Genomic DNA, 6,861 nt, shown 5'->3' on the forward strand with positions numbered 1-6,861 from the left:
TTACACCAACACACGGAGATGGTTCCTCTTATCTCAGCAAGTGGTGTTGACAAGGTCCTGAGGAGAGAAATTGGACTCTGTCAGCATGAGCAGAGGTGTAACCACAAAATATGGTGTAGAAATGCAAGAGGGACTGCTGCCACTCGCTCTTAATGAAACATTAGGTTTTTAAAAATCTTACAGAATATTAAAGATTTGACTTTTGGCCATTATGAGAAAGATTACACCCTAAAAATGTGTGTATCCAACTGCACTGACGGCTCGGTACTGCAGTATACTGGTAGAATTAAATATCAATATTTAAAAGTGTTTATTATCTCCCCATATATCAGTAGTGTGCAGTTGTTGTTCAGATGCAGAAGAATGTGACTCCCTAGCAGAGCTATGTTGGTATTTGATAATTACTTGCTAACGACTTTAGAGCCTCAATAAGCAGAGCTCGAAAGGTGAACTGTTCATCCATCCGTCCATCTGTCTGACAGTCATCAACAGCTAAACCATGCGTAGCTGCCAGATGTGTTGCAAGCTTCTCGGTTTTTTCTCACTGTGATGACATGTTTTCTAAACTCTTTTGGTTGCTCACAGCATGATGTTTTTGGCCAGCGTTCAGCTTCTTCCTATAATATAAAATATTGTTCTTGTTTTTCGGTGTTAAGGTCCTCCACTTCAGGGGCACATTGAAGATATTTTATATTTTATTGTGGCAACGTTTGTGCTCACATACAGATATTCCCTGGGCCTTGACTAGCATGTGATTTTGGTAGCTGCGCAAGACTGTGTGGGTGTGATCCTGTGTTCGAGCGAGACTCTTTGATCTTTACAAATGGGGAGTGGTTTAAAGATTCATTATTTGTCTCACTGACACACACAGAAACACACACACGTGCACAATCACACACACACACACTGGCGCCCTTCGTTGCTGCTTTGCGCCAGATGTTAATTGCTGTACCTGAGAGGGAGAATCTCTGATGTCACTCATAACCTCTTATAGCTTTTAGTTTGTCATGTGTCTTGCTGTGTGAGATCTGGGAAAGTGTATATATGTAGAGTTAGCTGTATAACTGTAATGTAAGACAAAGTGCATTACCATATAGTACATGTGTTCAGCGGTTAGGAACTCCTCTTGCCAATAGGCAGAGGCATGTGGTGAGTGGCTGTGTGGTGAGGCTTGTGGTCACAGAGCTCCAGTGAAAGTAACAAATTTGATTTTACACCTGGGGCAAAGATATGTGTGAGGTGCTTTATGTGTTTCTCTGAATTGGAACCCAATTAGGTTTTATTAGAGTGTAAAACATGGCAGCATATCAGCTAAAGTAACCACATAAGCGAGCTGGCATGGGTATAATACTTATTCATTCACTGGCATGTCGTTTCAGTGCGTGGGCTAAACAAAGATAGGCTGTTGCTGTCAGTGTTATTGCTTTGAAATGAGCTGAGTTTTAACTGGAAGGCGTCTCGTGCCGTTATGTGGGCGTATATTTCTGCTGGTAGAGTGATATAATCTTTGTTTACATCAGTCTCTGGTTTCTCTGTCATTACCTTTAACTCGCTACAATGAGCCAATTGTTCTTGGACACAGAATTATCTTCTTTTTTCCTTTTTATTCCACAGTGGCTGTTTTGCAAAGCTACGTATCTTGCTAGCGAAGGAATTCCCATTAACGTTCAATCGGGGAAAACCTCAATGTATCAAATAGCGCTTACATCAGGCTCCTTCCCTGCTAACTCACCACTCTGTGGAGGAAACCTAGAGTGCCGAGTCAGGTAGGGCAAAGGGGAAGATGAAAGGCTGACACTGACTAAATAACCACAGAAGTGCCGGAGCACTGACCGAGCCAGGTTGTACCAACGTCATGGGTTGTGCCGCTGCTGAGTTGTTTTGGTGACTTACTGCTGAGTGTGTGGCGAATAGTAGAGAGATCAGCTAAATGCTCTGGAAAAAATGAAGCCAATTTTCCAAAGCACAACTTAAATTGTTAAAAAAAAAATTGCTTCTAAAACAAAATAGCTTTTCTTACTATTCTTTATGCTGATTAAAAGCGAACTAAACCACAAATTATATAATATACTTCACCCTGATAGTTTTCCTTTTAAATGCAGCTTTGATATTCGTTCCCATGGGGATAACTATTTGCAAATGGGCAATAAAGCCCTTTGGCCTTGAGTGTGAACCCGAGCCTAAGTGTGTGTTGTTGCAGTGACACACACGGGAAGCTGGCGCCCTACTCCAGCCCGACCACACAGAGAAACTATGAACCTTTACTGTATGTGTGACAGCTTAATGATGCCTCGCATTTCCATGACCTCCCCCACCCTCCAAACGTACACACACATACTTCTGCAGTGTTTACCGCCGGGAGATGCCTACAAGTGGCTTGCTGTAGTCTTGCGTATGCATATTAACTCTTTTTTTCCCCCGCAGAGGTGAGATCACTTCCTTCTAGAAATGAAGGTTGTCCGTCAAAAGTAGTCGAATCAGTCGTTAAATCTGATGAAAAGTCGAAAGCAGTTATTTTATGATTCTCATTTACAGTTGAACCCTGTTTGAGAATACACCCTCACAATTTAGAAATACTAACTTAACTGTGCTTTCAGTCACTTCAGGCTCATAATGTTGGCCCTAATGTAATATTTTTCACATTGTGGGTTCTGTTATTCTGCTCACAAGTCTTGACTTTACATACTTTAGCTGCTGCCTATTTATTTTTCATCTCTAAATTAGATACTCATGCGCTGCAGTATAGGACATGAAAGGACATGCCACTCCTGTTTACCTGTCTGGTTTCCTGAGGTCATGTAGGCCACATTACCACCTACATGCCTGACTAATTTCAGCTACGTCTGGACGCCGCTCTTCACCTGCAGTGGCTGGAAATCTTTCCTAAATATGTTCTATTAATGCCGTTAAGCCCTGTGTGACAGAGAACTTTTCAGTGTACTTTTCCGAACAAGGCAGAGCGCATGCAATAATTTCCACGCAGATGCAATGCACTTGGGAGGAATATCTCTGGAATGTCAGCAGTGGTTCTTTTTCCGTTTGCTCCCATCTTTTGTGATGGTTGGAATTACTCACCACCTTGACAGATAAGCGTCGGATCGATCTGCAAGGAGCAGGAATGCAGAGAGCAGAACAAGCAGAGAGAGCCCAGTGGTTGCACAAAGCACAACATGACGCGGCTTCATGATTTGACCTTTAGAGCTTATACATAACAGCTCCTCTTGTTGTTTTTGCACTTGAAGAAACAAGCCCCAGCCACCAGCCTTTGCTGATCCACAGACAATGCGAAAAGACGTGAGGATATACAGAAAGCAATTACAAATTTTCAGGAAATTCCTTCAGATGCTATCCTGTTCGTGTTTGTTTCTCCCAAAGATAACATCAGATTTGGAAAATGTTGATGCACAGAGACGGAAGACTTCAACACAGAGGTGAATGCGATACAGGATGTTAAATTAAAACATTCTGCTATGATTTTGTTGCTCAGCAGGAGGAAGTGGGATCAAACACAAAGCCTCTGCTTGATGAAAACTGACCCACTTTGTTTAGGGTTACTCAAAGAAAAAGACACCTGAGGCACACCTTTGTGCCTGTTGAACCCTCCTATTACCAGCTAAGCTCTTGTCTTCCACCTGCTCTCAGACTGATGATTTGCACTGTCCTGCATCAGTATGTCTTTATATCTGATTGTCCAGTGCCCTATGATTTTACTGCCCAGCTCACTGCACCTGTTACACCGCAGTTGCAGCTGTAACAACTAGTGTTGCATCTTTTAGCCTTTGAATTGTAGATGCCTTGAAGGGATGGCGACGTTAGTCAGTCTGTCAGCCCACAACTGTTGGTTGCTGAGACAGAATAGTTGGAGGATTGCCATGAAGTTTGGCACAGACATTCATGCCCCCCTCAGGATGAATTGTAATAACTTAATATTGAATATTTGCACAATTAAAATTTGATTAAAGTCACATTCATATGGTTCCATGTAGCATCTTATATATCATATCATATGTAGCTGATTATCACAGATATATTGGTATCTGACATTATAAAGTACAGGGGCATCTCCGTAGCCGAATGGCCACATGGTCACAAGCGGCTGGCTACCTTTGTTGCATGTCATTTCCCCCATTTCCTGTCTGCCTCTTCATTGTCACTATCTAATAATGATAAAATGTCAGTACAGAAATGCCAAAGATATGTTTGTGGTCATTTTGAAACAGGGTTGCCATTACACTCTTTTACCACAAGAGAGCGCTGACAAGTTTATTTTTCAACTGTCTAAATCCCGCTCAGTATCTTGGTCACGTTTAGAGATTCCTGATCAAACATTATTTTTTATGTGTTCTGTTTATGTTAAAAAGATGAAGGAATGAAAAGGAAAAGGAAAAGGAATAGTGTCCGTTCAGTATCTGCTTCATACATCCATTATTGGACATGTTTTAAAGTCAATACTAGTGAATCGACATTGCTGAGATTTCTGGCTTTCTAAACTCACTTTCCATGTGTAAACTGTGCCAGAAAACCTGTTGATGTTGCAACTCCTCAGCTGCTGATAAAGAAGGTTCAAATTCTTTAATGCTATTTTAATTACGGCATGTATTTTGACTTCAGTATCTCTATGGCAATATGTTTTTAATATCTTAATCTTAGAAACCGAGAAATAAACACATTACAAGAGGAATCTTAAAATTAGCGAATCAAAGAATGACTTTCAGCCTTCCTGTGTTTTCTCTGTTTTAATGGGCATACCATGGTGACAGTATTTTAGAATAGAAGACCAGAGTATCCTTCAGGCTTTGTGAATGTAATCCAACCATCCTGCAGGCAGCCCCTCTTTTGGCCTGTGCAGTGTTGCCGTACAACATGCTGTTATTGGTTGTGGTTTGCCGCTGGCTCCTCTCTGCCATCCCATCAACGATGGCAGAGAGGAGGGAAGGGGGAAGCAGCTTTGCCGTGCCGTCCTCGGTGTAAGTGCTTAATGTTGTTGTTATTATTCTCCCTGAGGTCGGTGCCTGTCCAACGGCCAGCTGCTTCCTCCTCTGATGTGCTTACATGTGTTGCTCTTTCCGTTTACCTCATGATGGAAAGGGACACGGGGCTGCTATAAATCACTACTGCACTCAGCTGGGTGACACTCACATGCGATGGCAGGGTCCCTGTTTCTCACAGTTTCTCCTTTTTCTTGATTCATATTATCACACTGTTATTTTGACCATGTTTCCAGCGCCTGTGTTTACAGGTTTCATTCCTTCCATGCCACAAATGTTTCTTTAAAGGCCGTAAATGGCTACAACTTGACTACTGATACATCAGGTGGGCTGAGCAATTGATCTTCTTCACACTGAATAGCAGGAGAGTTGCTCAGCACTTCATTTTTTTTTTAAGTTTTCAGAGTAACAGGAAGGATTATTATCAGTCGGGAATGTAGCTGGCACACTGGACGGATTTTCAAGAATGTCAAGACTCTGCCCGACCTTTAGAAGAGTGTGGAACAAACTCACAAATCAGTTAGTAAGTGTCAGCATGACTAAAACTCCTGTTCCTCCTGAACAATGAGAGCGATGAGAGGGAAATCTTGGGAGTGGTGCGAACAGCAAAAGCATGGAAATATTTCATGCCCAAATACGGATGGAAATACACAGAATATAAGGTTATAGTGTCTTTAATCCTTTGATTTCTTATCTGCTTTGTGTTTGGACTTACTTTGAAAGGGAAACACTACCACTCCCATTTGTCCTGAGGTTGCGATAGCTGCATTTCACACTGCACTGCAGAGAGAATCATACACAAATGAAACAAAGTGCAGTGCAGCGTTCGCTAGCAGGGTGATATTAGGTTTTGGAGGTTAAGCAAAACCAAACACTCAGGGGCTGGTGTATGACATGCTAATAAATTTGACGTTGTGAAATTTTATGGGCTATTAACGTCGCACATCTTGCCCCCTGCTTTCCCAAAGATTGAATTATCCAATAATCAGAGGGAAACAGAGATGCTGTCCAACAGCAGGATGGCTCCAACTGTTCTTTGGAACAGCTCCTGCTTTCCATTGCAGTGGTTCAGTGAAAACAAGACTAAATGCTCTCAAGTGATAATTACAACAAGCCCTATCATGTCAGTGTAAATCTGGAGCAAATAACACATTGTTCTGAATTCAGGCCAAACAATTTCCAGTCCCCGTTTTGGACACATATTTTTTTTTTTTCACCCACATGCACGCACTGATCCATATCTGGATACACCAGATATGTGTCTTCTCTTAGTGTATCACTCCATTCTGTAAAACATAGTAAGCTCTGCAGAAAAAGACCATTTAATGTTCGAGCACCTCATGGGTTTGTACACACACACACACACACGCATTCTTTGAGCTGCCGCCATCCCCATTACTCCCCCAACTCCCACAAGGCATTTAGAATTAATCTCCCTGAAAAGCAAGGAGTTTTTAACTCTGACATCACATATGCACACACGGCCGTAAATCTAACTTCAAATCTTAAAAAGCCCTTTTTTGTTTGAAAAAAAAAGCCTCCACCCTTTCTCCTCATTCTTTCCTTCCACTCTTCTGCTGGACAGCCTTATCTCTCCCTGTGATGTTACAGCAGGCTCGCTCTCAGAGGAAACTTGTAAGCTGTGTTAAATAAATTTTGAAAAAACAAAAACAACAATCTGGCCTCAGAGAACAGAGTCACTTCTCCCCACACGCAACACATCATCACATTTGATGGCTTGTTGCAGTAAAATCTGTTTTCCTGTGTAAACTATACGGACTGTGCTGCATGTGGTAAGCTGTGGAGGCTTTATGGGACCTAAGAGCCAGCCAATGTGGGATGCCCTCCCACCCCTCACACACACAGACACACA

At 42.1% G+C, this 6,861-nt stretch overlaps 1 protein-coding gene across 1 annotated transcript in view; it reads left to right on the forward strand.

The window, feature by feature from the left end:
- Positions 1-6,861, forward strand: part of efemp1 (EGF containing fibulin extracellular matrix protein 1) — a 19,002-nt gene that overhangs the window by 1,695 nt on the left and 10,446 nt on the right. The gene's annotated exons all lie outside the window — the stretch shown is intronic.

The sequence above is a fragment of the Morone saxatilis genome, unplaced genomic scaffold (genome assembly GCF_004916995.1).
Source record: "Morone saxatilis isolate NCDOM2014 unplaced genomic scaffold, NCSU_SB_2.0 Contig19, whole genome shotgun sequence".
Classification (NCBI taxonomy): Eukaryota; Metazoa; Chordata; class Actinopteri; family Moronidae; genus Morone; species Morone saxatilis.